We start from the raw sequence: 16,505 nt of genomic DNA on the forward strand, positions 1-16,505 counted from the left end.
TTCAACATTTGTGCAGTTCCCTCGTACCTTCCACCCACCGATCAATCAAGCGAGAAAATGTTCATCCTTCTAGGGTACCCTGTGTCCTTAATTAAGATCCTTCCTCATACTTGGCCGGGTCTTCAACCCTTCGCAAATCGGCACAGCGAGTGTTGGAAGTCGAACGGCGAGATGGCAGGTCGATCAACACCAAGGACTCTAACTTCGTAAATCGGTATATATCGACGTGTATAGTTGCGTTCGTCTCAGTCGCGTAGTGGAAGGTCCGTACGCGGGTTCGTTCGATTGATGGTTTGATCGTGCTGGTCGAGCCGGGTCGCCAGCCTGTTATAAATTACCTTGCTCGTCGGGGTCGATACACGAACACGCAGATTCGCCGGTTGGATTCCTTGAATGAGGCAGTGGCTGGTTGGAGATTCCTCGGCAGTAAGTATTATTTTCCACCTCTCGTTCTTTCTTTACACCGTTTCTCTTTTTTCCCTTCCCCTGCTCGCTTTCACTTTGCTTTCACTTCTATTTTTATTATCAATATCATTTTTATTTCTATTTTCTTTCTCGTTTTCTTGCCAACGACGTCAGTCACGTCGGGCGGGCCGAAATTCTAGCAGCTTTTTCAGGTAATAGCCAAACGTCTGGCGGACGTGTCGTCGATTCTCTCCCTCCAAGACCGAATTTGTGCTTCGTCGCGTACATAAGCCGCGTACGACGATCTAAGATTGCCAAATCGTGCGTTTATTTTATCCTACACTGTATTACGTTTTCAGCTATATACTCCTTCCTTTCAACTTTGTACGACAATTTTTATTCAAATTCTTGTCAATCTACGTCTGATGAATACCAATCGGATATTTTTTTCCTTGAAATAAGTTGATACATGCAGTATTATTAGCCAAATGGTTCACACGTAAAACGGGATTCGATTTTATCGATTAAAAGAGTCTCCGAAGCTTCTGAAATTGGTGAAAAATAGCAAGATTACCAAACAGTTATTCTTGAAATTCAAACGATTCTATTTCATCTCGGTGAAAATGCAAAATAATTAAACGGTTTTGATCCATTCTCTTTTATTAGTCATGTTTGACGTTATACGTCGTTGATTTAATTTGTCGTCAAATAACAAAACTAATATCTGCTACCACAATTACTTTATTGAACTTTGCTGTAGAGAAGAAACAAAAATTTTTCGCGGTACTCTTCATTACTTTACAAACCAATTCACTTAACGAAATTACAACATGTAACATCAAGTATGATCAAAATCTTTCGTCGGTTTGCCGTCAATATTCTCTTATTTTCGTAAAGCGGTTTCTTTATTTTTCATAAAATTATTACCCTTTGCATTCTTTTATTCTTTTTATAACAATTTGTACAAAATTTTCTACAAACGTCACACGAACTGTGTCAGAGTCAATACTTCTCTCATATCACTACAGCCGATGAAAAGTAAAAAAAAAAACTTGAGCGTGGGTACTCAAGTTGTTCTTGCAGTACGTAGAATTTAATTTAGTGTTCATCGAGGTGTTCATCGACGGTCAGTCTATTTCCCTCCCAAGAACCAAGTGAACTCGTATTTCCAATAAATCCCGTTCAAGTGCATTGCTTCATTTCCAACAGGGCATCTATTTAACGGTACCTACCAATTGCACGGTTGAATTAAACGGGTCAGTGAGCGTAGTGTGAATCCATCTCTAGATTAGGTATCACGTTTATTGTGATGTACAAGAGGCTTCATCTGTCTCTGATACATCCTCGCCAGAGACACTCACCTATTGTAAATCGTACGGACAACGGAAATGAGTTTGTGACAACAGCGAAAGGCAAACTGAAGTACCGCGGACGGATATTGGCATGATTACAATTACAAATCGTTTGGAAGAGACAGGTCAATCAGTCCCCCGTTCCTTATTCTCGCGGTACCAGCCTCTTCTTCCTTTTATCCGGTACACGTCTGTAAGCATACAACTCGCTTTTGCTAGATATTTTACACGTGGCAGATCGTCAAGGCTGAAGAATGTTACTTTTTGCGCTACGTAGGCGTAAATGTGATCTTCGACGGTTCGTATTGCGAATGTGAAATCCCATTTTACTCACCGGTATTTTTAAAATGAAACAGGACTTAAATTCCCCGAATCATTGTCTCTTGCACTCATAGTTCGTGTCAGGTTGATTCTGAGAATTGTCAGTTCAATTTATAGCCAGAAGGTGGCGCGAAGGGCGTAGTTTGAAATTACTTGGTTGCTTATTTCCCAGCGCATTCCCTCACCAGTCGTCGACTGGTACGCATATCTGTCGCATTTGTAAATCACATAACCGAATTCAGTTAATTTTTTTGTTCATTCGAAAACCTATCTGTGGCGAAACAAGACGTTTATATCATCATTGGTTTAATAAATATGAATAAATATATTTTTTGACAATAAATTATTATTGCGCTCCCCCGACCCGCAACTACGCGACATTCCTGCCATTTTCTGCAATTTTTTTACAATATTGTTTGCATCGCGAGCGTATTGTTTTACACCCTCATGCGATCACGCCGATCACTTGGGACGTAAAACCGTGTTTTACGTGCTAGATGCAAAAACTACTATTGCACAACGCGAGCATGTTTTACGCGTTTTTCAATCCGTGTTTTTCGCATAGAAAGTACCGGTTTCTATGACGGTCAAGTGAGTCTGCGAACGCGCATGCGCGAAGTACGCAAAACACTACTGTTACCCTCAATTTGAGGCGTGGTGAAAAAACGCGTTACATATAACTGTCGTTACGTAAAGAATCCTGTGCAACAAGGCCTCTCCGCCTCACAGTAGACAGTATCCTGAATTGCTTTCAATCCTTCAGCTGAGATCTCAAGTAATTCGAAGGAATTTAAAGTACTTATTTTCACTTACTGTAATTACTTTTACACTTACGACGATATGTGGTGTCAAAATTTCCACTGTCAGACACATGTCTCTGACTAAAAAATGGCTGAATCGTTAATTAACTCTGTCCCATTACTACGTATAAAATCGGTTCGATGATTAACTTTGAAAATTGTAAAAGTCAAAGGCATGGAAGTAAAAAAAAATTCAAACACCGGCGTTATTTCCTCGTTTACAAATCGAACACCGACGCATCGTAAATTCCTGGTAATAATTAGCGGACACGAGTAATGCCTCTTAATTCCGACGGACACCATGATTTTCGGTGTCCGGTGCGTCGCTTGGTGGCCGTCGACCAAAAGCAATATCGTAATCTGCATTTACCCCGCACGGCAGAGCCTACCTGTTTATGAATAATTCCGGATTTGTAACCGGCGATATATCGGCTCCATCGGTGTACGTGAGTTTAACTTTTCACCGAGTCGCTGAGTGCATTTGCATGTTTCTACTGACACCGATGGACGTGCCGATAACTGCACCCTGAAACTGCACATCGGACAATCCCCTTCGTTTCACTTGCATGGGTATGCTTTCATTCCTGTAGTTGTTTAGATACAGACAACTTTCACTAACTATAGCACCGGGAATTCTTCTCCATTCTGACCTTTTCATTCTCTTTTTTTGCTGACGATTCGTTCTTCCTTCAACCGAATTGCTACCCTTCAGCTAACATGCGTCCAATAAACGTCAAAACGTCCTTCGGTCACCCGGTGAAAAGCTGAGAGACGCGACAAAGCAGCTTCTTTAAATTTTCCCAACACCGGCGAGGTGATTCGAACGTTACGTTAGCCCTCGTTGGAAAGGAATTCTCAATATTGTAAGCCAACAGCGACATCAGGTTATTTCCAAAATTGTGTCCCGTCAAGGTTAAATCTGTTTCAAATATCTTGCAATGAATTGGCGAAAGTATGTGCTGATGATTAATCTTACCCATTTCGCAGCTGCTATCGTGTGAGAATAATTCGCTCAATTTTTTCAACTTTGAATGCATGATCAACTTCTTGGATACAGAATTACACTTCATCTACTGTATAAGAATTGTCTTTTACGGTGGTGCTGACTGTACGAGAGTGATAGAGTTTAAGTTTTAACGAGCTCACGTCGACTCACATGCCTGAAAAAATTTACAAGCTTATGTTGAATTTGCTTCGACAAAGTTTAATTTTTCTACCGTATTGAACTGTCGTGTACATTCAAGAACGTGGTTCAGGTATACATAATCTGATCATAAAAGTTACACGGAAAAAAAGATTACACGGAATAACTGTTCGTTAGGTACAACTGATAAGCTAGTCGCGTGAAAGCTGCTAAGAACGGTTGTGACGCTTATATTATACAACAAATTGAAGGAATTAAACCATGAATTTGAATTACATACAAAAACTTTATAGTTGTTGATAACAACGTTGGGAGATCGCATTACTTAGATCAAATGTGGTCCCAACGCGACAAAAATATAGGTCGTTCAATTTGATGAAACAAGACATGAAACATTAGTTTTTTTTTACTGAAGAATAAAATCACTTCAAACTTTTAAAAATTATAGATTTTGCAATTACGCTTGTGCACTAGCTACGAAAAAAAAAATTGAGGTAATAATAAAAACAATTTTTCGAAGTCTTCGCGAATAAGAAATCCTATGTTTTTCCAAATTTAGAAGCAACTTTATCGCTCCGAGAAGGAAGAAATTATAAAATTATAAAAAGAACACAGAATACGTTGTACAAAGAAATTGTTTGTTGAATTTTATAAGAAATATTGTTTATCTCATTGTGATGAAATGTTGGTTTTTGTCATTATTGTTATGCTAATTCTTATGCAAAAATACTGTACGCGATGAAAAGAAGTGAAAGTGATTTTTAGTTTCAACACACATGAAAGCATACCGTTTACCAGAAACATCCGATGCATCTGAAATAAAAGTTTTTTTTTTTTTTTTATTGCAGTTCCGTACAATCATTCTTGATGCACGAAAATCCTTAAAAAGTATCAATTTTCGGTCAACCATAACCACCCCCCCCAATATTCCATATTGAATTGCCGTCAAAATTTTTGAAACGACGCGTAGGCGGGCAGCAGCATGAAAGCATTCGGTACCAAAGAGGGGATGGCATTAAGTAACGTACGTGGCGAAGCGTGATGCGCGATGAGGAAGGGAAGAGGAAATGAAATAGAAGAAAATAGCGCTTCGTGATATTCGAATGAGTCCCGTCTAATTGGTCGGATCGTAACCCAGGGTAATGAGGTTGAGCTTCTCTCCAGGCTGTTACGAAGGGGATGCAGCGGGCTCACAGAGTCGGTATTCACACGACCCAGCAGGATTTTATCGAGATTAGGAATACAAAAAGTACCGCAGGAATTGGGTAAGCGCGGTGCTGGCGTACCTGAAGCGTTAATGCGGGTTCCTGCCAGATCTCAGCCGTGCTGACCATTCAAGTTTTTATCCTGCAGCGTGTTTTTTGTTTTGCAACATTTTTTTCACGGCTCTCCGCAACGGTTGGCAACATATTTTATACAAAAGCCCCTTCATACTGGGCTCCATAAGCAGTAAAAATCCGAGACTTCTATAATATCGCGGAGCTTCGCGTGTTTAACATTAAAAAAAAAAAAACGGACGTTGATAATTTGTTTGACCGGTGTTTTTAGCGGTGGTGCCTTTTTCTTCTACTTCTGCTTTTTGTCGTCAATTAATTGCGTTACTCTCGCTCTACGAACGATACAACGTCTAATTAGACGCGAGGTTGTATAATAATTCTCGTTGAGCGAGGAATTTTATTTTTATTCTCATTTTCTTTCACGATTTTTTAACTTTCTCTTTTTGTAATTAGCTCCGTAACTTCCGAGGATACGACTGACGATTTCACTTTATTCCCACCGTCGCGGAAGGTGATTGTGTACTTATCGGCTGCCTAACGATCCGGCAATTAATTTTCTCACAAATGAAATATTTAAATCTCTTCAACGCCTGAAACGAATCGATAAATAGCTTGAATCGGGAAGAAAATCCCCATCACGCGTTTACGCCTTGGCGTGACAAATGTTGTTTAATTCCCAGTTATTATCTAAGATCTTCTCGGAAAGCCGTTTGCCGTAAACTCATCGGCTCGCTAAGCGTGAGCAGTTAAACAATAATTATCCGATATCTCGAAGTTGGCTCAGGGAATGCAAAATTTCACGAAGGCTAAATTTTCACCCTCTGATTAGCATTCCGAATCTATTGTACGCAGCGGTGTGTAATAAGCATTGTGAGTACAGAGCACGAGATCTTAACGAATTAGGATACCGCCCAGTTTTCGGTACGTTTTTACTCTCAGCTTACCTAGAAACGAGGATAATACTGTGAAATACGAAGGTCAAGTTGATTACAAACCAAAGTATAGCCGTTGAAAAATGTAGTCTTACACTTGTATAGTAGAATATTAACTTTTAACATTGACTCCCAACCATACTTTGTCACCGAAACAACCTCAACTATAAAATTCCCACTCAAATTCTCATCAAAATTCAGTAATATTCGGTGAATTGCAAGGCTGTTCAAAATTCTTCAGAAGAAATCAGATCAGTCGTAAGAACCGTTGACAGAAATAAGGTTTTCCTGTAAAACTCCGTTACATATAGTATGGAGTGTTTTCATGCCGACTCAATAATTGACTTTTTTTAATCGTCATACGTTTATGTGAATCGAATAAAAAAATCTTAATTTTGGACGAAAAGTCAAATTTCAACTTCAACCGGTCGCTATTTTGTAGAAAAAAAAGCATTCCAGGCCGTGCCGCAGAAAAATAAACTATACAAGCATACTATTTAAAAATTTTGAAGTAAATCGGTTCAGCCATTATTGACATATCACAGGCACCGCAGGACATGTCACTGATCGAAATGGTTGACCGTATTGTCAATGAAATTCCTGCCTATCAATTGATTCTAATAAAAAAAATATGTAAACGAAGTTCGTTCGACATGCTCTTCAAAAAAAAAAACCACGATCGAATCGAATTATTGAGTATCGATCCAGGTATAAGTTCCCGAAATTCACCCCCTTTTTGAGCCTTCTACACTCGTATACCCCCTTTAAAGAACTACGTAGTCTAGTCTAGCGCATGGGTCATCATTCTATACGAGTAATTCTTATCGCGATAAGAATCGTCGTTCTCCTTGAGGTAGACACGGATGTTACAGGCAAATGGCGAATACCGCGAGTAACCAGTCCCCGATGGGTAACCAGGGTAAGCCTTCTACGTTTACGAGACTTTTTTAAAGCCCGTCTCACTCAAGAGGCGAACCACTCGACGGGGGTATTAAGGCATTGTAGAGGCGATACCCATTGTAACCAGGATAAATCGCCTTATCTCCATCCTTTCCTTATCCCGTTCGAACCCTTCGGACACCCCGCTATCATATTTCACCCACTCAGCCGTTATACCTGGCTACACGAGACCCGAGAAACAGCGGACATGGGGAGCCGGCAGTGTCAGGAACATTACTTAATTACAAATTAATAATTAAAACCTGCCAACCCTGGCTTGATCCAAATTGATATCGAGGAGGGGGGGAGGACTTATAAATTATAATAAAACGTTCCGGGTGCCTGCAGGAGCGGGTCACGAGCCTACAGGGAAAGCGGGCGAGTAAGGGGCGCGAATCCTGGCGGGTGGGCTTAAGCAGAGACGAGTTTGAAAAGCGGGCTAATGGTACCCCGAGTTTCGTAGCACCGATGCGATGGTGCGGGGTGAACCTGGCACTTTATACACAATACCCCCTACCCCTTGCTCTCCGCCACCCCCGCCCCCCAATTCCATTCCCATCGCAGCCGTTCACGATCGTTCCATTTGCCTCCTTCCTCCATACACCTTCACCTCTTTGCACCCCTTTCGCAGGGCTGCGGGTCATGGGGGGTGGAGGGAAAGTGAGCGGGGCGTGTCATAACCTGGAAATTTACCGAAGGATCGAAGGATAATAAACGGCTGATATATTGCGAAATAACTTCTGCCGTATTACTGCGACCGATTAATTTTACCCGTCCGGTGAATCAGCACCTGCAGCTGTATATTTTTTTCCGTTCACCACCGAACTTGGATCGTACGTTATACGTATGTGTACAATACTTCTTCCCTTATCTTATTCCTTTTTCTTTACTCTTTGTCTCCGTTCCTCTTTCGTTTTGGTCGCTTTTTTCTCCGCGCCCCGAGGCTCTAGAATTTGTTCGCAGGTATCCCAATGCGGTACCCACATACTTATATTCCTGCTACCATTTCGCTCACGATTCGCTCTCGCCGTTTTTCGCCCCCTCTCGCAACGCCTTAGCATCACATGGCCAACGCCCATAGTCGTTGGAACTAACGTTACCAAGTGGTGGCTGTTTTCAAAAATTACTACTACTCGTTGCACGGTTACTGGGGAAAAAAAAATGGAATCTTCAAGTCTCGTCTCGGGGGAAATGCTGCTCGAAAACATCTCTGTGCGATTCAGCGGATCCTGCGTTTTGTTTGTGCACACGTAAGTGACAATGAGTTAAAGACGAATCGGTCGCAACGCACCGACTGATTGACAAGTCCGGAAAAGAGAAACGAACGTTTGAAATATATCACAACCCTTTGGAGTTGACGTACAAATAGACAATTTCACACATTAACAAACTGCACTTACCTTCCATTTGGTTACTAGAGAAAATATTTGGGCGCGTTACATGTGCTCGGGTCTTGGCTGATATCAGAGAACGCGATGTGGTGATTCGTCGACCGAAGGAGAACCAGCTCGGTTTCGCAGCGCGAGAGAAAACATTTGGACATTCCGAGGGCCGGGAGGACCGAGTCGAGGCTATTGTTCCCATGATGCTACGTGCAACTTGGCAAGGATTAAAGGAACGCGGGAGATAGAGGACCGCGGGGGCCTGTAACCACTAAACTAGACGCCTAATAGTTCCCTACGCCTGCCCACGGACAATAGCCCGTGGTGACTGTTGCCCGAGTACGAGTCCACCAGGAGTCCTGGAGATTTCTGGGCTTTCCCGTCCCCCGTCGCGGAGGAAACCTCTATACGTCACTCGTGGGCGGAGAGGTGGAGGGGAAAAATTTAGGGATGAATGGGAGGTCTGCGCAAAGATTCCGAGAGAGACTCTGGTGCCGTTGCAGACAAACGCAGATGCATGGCTTATGGGAGAAATACGTGTGACGCCTTCAGTTGCTGAAAGTTGTAGTGATTTTATCAATATTTAACAGGACAGTATAATTCTAGTGCGGTCTTACACGTAAGTAGCACGTGTAGGAAAAGTACCCGAGATGTACGTCACATCGACAATTTCCTTAATTCTGTCATATGTTGTAAGTACGTCATAAAATATTGAACGTGAGATTTTCTTACGTGTCTATTCAGGTGATCAACGGGTGAAAACTACCCCTAAAGCTTAGCCCCAACTATATATTTTTTGCTGTTTTTCGATGGTAACGCAACATTTTTGGATCAAACCAGTTGCTCTGTAAAACTGTTCAGGGTTATGCCATTATGAATCTCAAGTACTCAAAAATACATTTTTATTATGAACTGGTGTTGTTAGGATTTGAATTATATTACGGGCAAATGGAAGGATCACTAAATTGATCGTGTTTTCACTGACATTGCGAATAAGATGAAACCTGCTAAATGGCAAGAGCACATCGTTTAAGTTACCAGCGACGCGAACAGATGATTGAGAATAAAATTGGCCGTCCGATGTAAGCAGGTTAATGGCCAATTTTAAAAGGATTTAAAACTTGCACACGTGCAACTGGACTGATTCGAAGTTATAACGACGCACGGTATGACGGACCTGTCGTTATCAGGAAGGATCACGAAAAGAACCGCGTCGGATCAGGATGGGCCGCAGGAAGGACCAAAAGGGATCACAGTTTGGAGGGATAATCCTGGCTTGCTGAAGAACTCGGTGAGAAAGTTATTGGAAGGCAAGGAGGACACCTTGGCTGAGTCAAGATTAAAGGGTAACGGACACGTCAAGATGCATTGACCTCGGCAGCTAGAGGGACTGCAAATCGTTGTGTGTATACGGGTATAAACATCACACCAAGAAAATGCGGTATACCAAACGAATTTAATCACCAAAGTTTTGAAAACCGGTAAATTATAGCCTGGGCTGGTTTCGCGAGTTCGACGCCTGCGCGAAAGGTTGAAGGATATCTTCTTCTTCTTCTTCTTCTTCTTTCTTCACTTGCAATCAACGGAACTTGAAATCCCTTGGCCGCGTCGGACGGCGGAAGAGATAATTAATTCTAAGAGTGAGTGTCGAGAGGAAATGGGCAGAAGAAGAATGAATGAATTGCTCGGGAGTCTCTCTGTTCTTTTTGCTAATTATACAGAAAAGGAGCTTTTGATCTCCGCGGTGCGGATGTAGAATCGTCTTTATAAATTCAACCCCGAGCGATCAAAACGCCTGTTTTTATCGTTTCACGCCCCCCTCTCCTCATCCCCTTATCCCTGCCACTTTATGCCGCCCAAGAAACAACCCCGCACCCATAAATCCATCCGTATCCATGCCGAAGCTTCGCGCTCCCGGACGCGCCAATCGCAGATCGCAATCGGGAATCTGCATCCGAACTGCTCATGCCTTTCCAACAAATTGAACGGTTGCATGGGCGGAATAAAGCCTCCGCTGAAAACGGAGAATCGCGATGCAGCGTCGGAACGCCGAACTGAACGGAACGGACCGGAACGGATCGGAACGGGGAATTCCCGGCCTCATACTCTCCGGCAGCGCAGCGGCCTGCCAGAACAGAGAACTAGAGCCGAGTCGGAGTCGGAGTCAGAGTCAGACCGGGTGTTAATTACATCAGTGTGTGCTGGCACGTTGCCCGCCAACAGCGTAGCGTAGAACGCAAGGACACGGAGGGACGTGAGTTGAAAAGGGAGGGAAAATCCGTGAAACGAAGACGCGAGGCTAGGCCGATCGATGAGGGGTTTGGTACTCTGCTGGCATGCTGCCCATCCTATATCGTCTTCGCGATAACTTTCGGCTTTTTACCCCCTTGTACCCGATATACTCAGAGGTATACAGGAATGTATATAATATTGTACAATATATTTCAGGCATTGAATGAGTATTTGCTGCTTCGGTGTTGGAAGTAGATTATAAATTGCGTCGAGGCGAAATTGTTTTCTTTTTTTTGTCTTTTGTTCACAGTTATTGCCACGTTTTTCGAATCGAGGTCACGTTGTTGTACCACCCTTGTTCTGATTTTGCGTAATTATAGTTTACCGTTGGTGTCGGCTATTTCAAAAAACGGGAGTGGTGAAAAAAACCATGAAACATGATAATTTAGAATGACATATCCCCGTATAGATAGACGTCAGGATAATTATACTGTGAAATTGGAACTCATAAATACGAGCATCGACGATTCTCTGAAACGTTTATTCGGTAATCGATTACAGTTTAGGAAAAATTTGCCTGCAGTGATACCGGATTTTTGCACGTTAAAAAAAATCAGTTATTTGGTTGCAACGTGAAATATGAGTTCGCACGAGTACCGCAGGTGACCACTAGATGTCGCAGCATGCTTTCACCATTCCCGCGTCAAGAGTAGCTTGAGAGGTTCGGTAAGACTGGGCATAGAGTATCATTTAACTGTTGTAATGTCAGTACTTAAACAGTAAACAGTATCAATTCGAACACGCTCAATGAATATGAATAGCGAACAAAACATTAAACCCACTGTGTATTTGAATAGAGTTGTGTATTGTGCAAAAATTAATGATTTTCATTAATGTGCTCGTACTTTAAAACTTCAGGATAGTTGCAATAACACTTAATTTGAATTGTTCCAACAAGAAGCTTTCAATGAAGAAAAACAGCTAGACTATTGCTGCTAGTGCTGTTATTATAAAAAAAAAAGAAATGTTAAATGGTACTTAAAAACGTGCAAACTAGTGTATCTTCAGCAACTAAGAATGGTTAGTGTCATCTGTTTATTCATCCCCCCGTCTGAGAATTCATCTGACGAGTATACTTATAGAACATTGGCTTCCTACCGTGAGACAAATCTCGAAAACTACCATATGACCAAAAAAGTCAGTTGATTTCAGGATGAAACTAAGGTTAATGGTATTGAATTTGATTAAATGACATTCTCTTCACCCGAATGAAAATGAAAACCTTGAATTGAATAGCAAAATCTGGGTTGTTATTAGTTTCACAACGATAACATTGTCGCAATGCTTTCTCAACACCAGAATCATACCATTCTGTTAATTTGTATGAATTACGGCTTACTTCATTTGGGAATGTATTCTTTATAAATCGTCTGGGATGAATTTTTGGGAACATCTATTTGTTGATTGTCAACAACTTGATTTTAATTTATAATAACCAATCATGATCGTTGCGCAAAATGTTATTTAGACTAATTAACGAGCTGGATGAAAACCTCATTTCAGAGAATACTGTACGTAGAATTCGTTTATGAAATAAATGAGCGGAAATTCATTATAATTGAACGAACGATTCACTTTGACATCACAAAATTCATCCAATAATATAATCTCTTTGAAACCGCTGGTTTTTCGGAGCAGAACTTTTTTGGTTCAGAATCACTATTATTTCATTCGTTTTATGTACCATGTAGAAGTATCGTTTCCATAAAATTCAACCGAATACCCTCCATTGCACGGTTGGAATAGCTTGCACATTTTTATCGGAACCGTATAATCAAAATGAATGTCAAGAAATTTCACCAATCACAGGTTTTCTGGGTACAACTGCAAAAGCGTGGGTCGAACAATTATGTCGAAACCAAATTTCTTTACGCAATAAATTAGGCAGAAGATAACTCACGAACTGTAAAATTAGCCGTATGTATAATAAACCGAATCAAACAAGAGTCCTCATTAAATTCGTGCCGTAGACGAAACTGAAGCAATGATGTTTCGGGCCAAGTATTTCTTATGTACATTGCAATGAAAGAAAAACAGAATTTTCAGCTAATCAATAATTTCCAAATTTTCATTTATCATAAAAATAGCCATTCCATTCGCATGTTAAACACTGCGAACAAGCATTGAATATAATTTGCAATTTTGTCCCCAATGCAAGGTTAAGGAGAAAATAATAATAAAATATAATCATTAATTAAATCCATTCCATCGCTGTGGCGCAAATTTCTGGAATTATCACGGTGAATTTATAATTTTTTTGTTAATGAAAATCGTCAACTTGCTCGCGAGGTCGGCATGATTATCCTGTAACGGTATAAACAACCTATGGGATTATAATGAAAATTATCAAGGACAATCAAGTATTAAAAGCGATCTTTATCGTCCAAAAAATGAAACGTTGGAAGCAAGTAAATCTTGTAGTAAGTTAACTGTTGAATCAACGAGGTGTAAAATTCTTAAAAATGTATGTTACGTTGAAAAATTTCAGTTAAATTTGTCTGATAGTGTGAAAATTTGTTTGAATGACATGAATCCTATTCACTGTCGTTATAAAATTGTTCCCTGGAGATTCGTGTGCAACTAAAAATTAATTCGCCTCTGACATGAAATTTTTCCAGGTCTTCTAAAGGTGTCTCGATGCTGTCCTCGCCAACTTTGAACCCTGGGAATAATTCGGTTGAGCTGTTAACCAGCAAATTCGTAAGTATTCCAGCGCATGAACATTATAAAATGAAACATCAAGATAAGCTTGAAGTTATTTCATTAATCCGTGAGTCATGAATAAAAATTCGACTCATTCATATTCATGCCTGCTCGTCGTACGGTGTCCCTTGGCACGCACACGCACCTCGAGCCGAACCGAAGCTTGGTATAATAACCCGAAACCACCCCGCGTCTCGGCCGACGTCATACATTACACGGAGAAGTAGAACCGGCGGCGGTGTTTAAGCAGCGCGGATCCGAGCTAATTTTAAGTAATTGCCTCTAATTGCTTTCGAAATAATTATTAAATTTTGCCCTGTTACGCGCCCCGCCATTGTCTCGGAATCCTTGCCGCCTGCATGTTCCGCCCTTGCGATGTAAACGAATTAAGATCTACTCTGCGAGTCCTTACAGCGCGCGTCTTTAACCCCACGAAAACTGGACCAGTCCCCCGTTTCCCAGCGATCTCGATGCTAGAATAAACTTTCGGGAACTTGGGACGCCGAAGTTGGTAGAAAAAAAAAAGCAAAGATGCGAAAGGGAAAAAAGAGAACATTTCTTTTGTCCTTACACGCTAACGAGGGAGGGAAAAAGATTTGTGGAGGAAGGTTTAAGGCTTAATGTTTAAGGTTTGCTCGTAGCTTAGAGCAGATCCAACTTTTCTGCGGGCCCCTTTTATATATATATATATACATATATATACACGTACTACCTTCTCGCTAACTCCACGGACTCTCGCTCGAATACCTTTCTTCAATTAAGCCTAACTTTTAAGGCAGATTAGAGGGCTGGCCGCGGAAACAAACGGCGATGAAATTCGGGCCCGGGGGGTCCTTTTTCTTCTTCCTTTCCTTTGTTTTCGGGAAACAATTACCCGGATCAGCTGCACTCTGAACGATTGGAATCAACAATAATGAAAAGTTCTCAGCCTCGGCTATACCGATCAACCACAGTAGCTGCTTGTACGTTTGGTATACAGGATCTAATCATCTCTTATGCCGGAGGGTTGTTTTTTTACGACTTTGATAAGAGTTTTGATGATGAAATTCGTCAGTTTTTAAAGTTCAGTACATATTTTTTTTCATCTACATATCGTACCAACATTCCAATATTAATATCGATAAAAGTGAACAAAAAATTCAGCATGTTCTTACCGATGAATAAAGTCGGTCAATATTGTCAATTTTTCTCGCTTTTATTTTCTGTTGAAACCAAGAAATATTGGCTAGTACTAGTAGAACGGATACTCATAATGCAGCTCCTGAAATGTCATACATTTTCATTGTAATATCATTGTGATATTTTGAATTCAAGATTTAATTTTCCGCCACTGTTAATAAACGTGAAACATAATTAAAAATTTGTCTGTTCGTCGTTTATATCACGGTGCCAATGCCAAAAGGGCGTATAATTTTTTTTTTACATTGACAATCGATCGGTAGAGTTAATATTGACGTATAAATAAGTATAAGCCCTTTTGCCATTGGCACCGCGAATTTCTTCCATGTTATGAATTTTTTCCAGGTTTGAACATTCAAATAAATGTGAAAGACTAATTGAAAGCATTCACACCGCACAGCAAGCAGAAGAGTTGATCTGCCGGTAAAATTCGCTGAAAACGGAACCTTCGCAATTCCGAGTCTCCCGAGACCTGATCGAGTTTCTCTACATTTGTGCCACAAGTGGTTTTCCTGCAAATCCCATGGACTTGAAAGTATATCAACGCACGAAACGCGATGTGATACAAGGTGTCGAATGGAAAGAAGAGAAGGCAGGGCTATGGAACGTACCCGACGAACGGACGGGGAGTAACGAGAAGAATCGAAGCGTAAAAACGAGCTCTGCAACGGACAACGAAACTGAGGAATGAAAAATCTGGAAGGTCAAGAGGTGAGTGTAATTTTCATCCAGCTACATTGCTTGTACGCGTTGATTGAGCGCTGCTCTTAATTATAACACCCTAAATTATACTCCCTTGAATTCCAACTTCCTGAGTGACATCCTGTCCTTGGCGTAGTCTCGCTGTGTACTTCCACGTGGCTTAAACGACTTTTGTAACACCCCGCCCCTCCTCACCCCACCACAACCCCCCGCCTGCCGAAAATGTTAGTCGAAATTGTTTCGCGCTCACGCGGTTCAACCGTCGTAAATTCATTTCTTGAGATGAGTGAAAGGATTTCTCGACCCGACAAAGCGTTGTACTATTTCGGAGGGGGCCGTATAACTCTCGACGGAAGCTCAAATCTAACATCACGTGAAATAATTAGTTCGTTCCAAATTACGGAATTCGGGTCGCCATGCCGACTCAACAATTTATTTCACTCTCTCTCTGAACTTGATTTGAAAACAAGTATTATTACAGAAATTCACTCTGCGCCAGAAAAAATTATACCATTCATCTCGTTGCGTAAGCTCTTCTTTCTCCTCTTGATATCACGGCGATGTCCAACTTGTACGCAATAAACAATAGACTTTGGGAAATAGAGTGAACATTTTTCGTTCATCTCTTACATCGGATACAAGTTTTTCACGGTTCTCTCAACGAAGACTACTGCCTCGTATTTGTTGGACGTAATTGTACCTACTTTTACTACTGAATTGGAAGTAATTTGTTAGAAAAACTACCACCTTCACGCTCCATTAAAGTGTGTTACTCTACCGAATCGTCAGAATTATTCGTTGTGTTAAACATCGATCAAAAAATTGTCTGGAAGTTCCAGAATAAATGAAATGTAAGTTCACGGAGTGTCGGTAATATAACAATGGATCGAATAACGAAATATCTAACTCTCTAAATACTAAACGAGAATTCATAGAATCCTATAACGATGACAATGACACAATGATTTTCATTTTAGTCCTCGTTATAATATTTTTCAAGCAAACCTAAGATGAAACGTTTCCAGAACTTAATAATTATTTTAAAGTTATACAGCAATTTTATGGCGTTTTTCAAAC

At 41.0% G+C, this 16,505-nt stretch overlaps 1 long non-coding RNA gene across 1 annotated transcript; it reads left to right on the forward strand.

Moving 5' to 3' along the window:
• The first annotated feature begins 275 nt into the window (after positions 1-275).
• LOC124300688 (uncharacterized) lies at positions 276-15,434 on the forward strand. The gene is made up of 3 exons (XR_006907284.1): positions 276-426; positions 13,463-13,544; positions 15,072-15,434. It is a non-coding gene; the product is annotated as an uncharacterized LOC124300688 (long non-coding RNA).
• The last annotated feature ends 1,071 nt before the right edge of the window (positions 15,435-16,505 follow it).

This window comes from Neodiprion virginianus, chromosome 3, assembly GCF_021901495.1.
Source record: "Neodiprion virginianus isolate iyNeoVirg1 chromosome 3, iyNeoVirg1.1, whole genome shotgun sequence".
Classification (NCBI taxonomy): Eukaryota; Metazoa; Arthropoda; class Insecta; order Hymenoptera; family Diprionidae; genus Neodiprion; species Neodiprion virginianus.